General features: G+C 63.7%; 1 non-coding gene across 1 annotated transcript; it reads left to right on the forward strand.

Moving 5' to 3' along the window:
- Window positions 1-551: 551 nt before the first annotated feature.
- Window positions 552-623, forward strand: TRNAD-GUC. The gene has a single exon. It is a non-coding gene; the product is annotated as a tRNA-Asp (tRNA).
- Window positions 624-889: the final 266 nt, after the last annotated feature.

The following is an 889-nucleotide window of genomic DNA, read 5'->3' on the forward strand; positions in this document are numbered from 1 at the left end:
CCACCCGCGTGGAGTTGATTTTCTGCGCTGGCCGCACCTATCCGCATGCTCTGCTGCTCCATGGCCTCGTGGTCCCAATAACCGGAAGTGTGGAGAATTTATCTGCAGGCTCCAGGTTCGAGTTTCTCCTGTTGAAACGCCGTCCCATTCAAGACCTCGAACACCACGCCAGTGGAACAAGACATTGGCCCAGGGAGGACCCCATGTGTGACAGGGCTGACGCCATGGCTGCGGACCCACGGCCACTGCCATCCTCCACGAAAAGTCTACAATCCGATTATTTTCCCCTGGCCCGAATTGCCGGCAAAAGCAGCGAACCCAGGAATACGGAACGCAATCCGGGTACAGGCTTGGGCCCGGGCATCGTAAACTCCGAGTCTGGATCGGAGGCGGCTGTGCAGAGACAGGGACTAGGAAGACACCATACGGTCAGTGTGTGCTCAGTGGATGTGACAGGTGCCAAGACCCTTTAGACGAACGCTATAAAAGGCAGGCAGACGCAAACGGAAGAAAAACCAGAATAAAGCTGAAAAACGAAAGGAACAAGGCCGTCCTCGTTAGTATAGTGGTGAGTATCCCCGCCTGTCACGCGGGAGACCGGGGTTCGATTCCCCGACGGGGAGGCACGACGCCCTTTTTGGTCCCCTGCGCAGCTCTCCGGGCCACCTCTTGCCCCCCGAGGGCCCTTTCCGTCCGCCGACCGTCGTCGTCCGGACAGAGGCGCCGCGCCGCGCCCGGCCCGCCCACCGTCGAGCAGCCCCAGCCCTTTCCCTCGTTCCCCGCAGGGCGCGCGGTCGCCAGCGCGCAGCCGCGGCGTCCTGGGGTCCCCGCGCGGCGCCAGCCGCCCGCTCGGCGGCGGCCGCAGCGCGCTCCTTGGCACGCGCCGCCC

This window comes from Suricata suricatta, unplaced genomic scaffold, assembly GCF_006229205.1.
Source record: "Suricata suricatta isolate VVHF042 unplaced genomic scaffold, meerkat_22Aug2017_6uvM2_HiC HiC_scaffold_7246, whole genome shotgun sequence".
In the NCBI taxonomy this organism is placed as follows: domain Eukaryota; kingdom Metazoa; phylum Chordata; class Mammalia; order Carnivora; family Herpestidae; genus Suricata; species Suricata suricatta.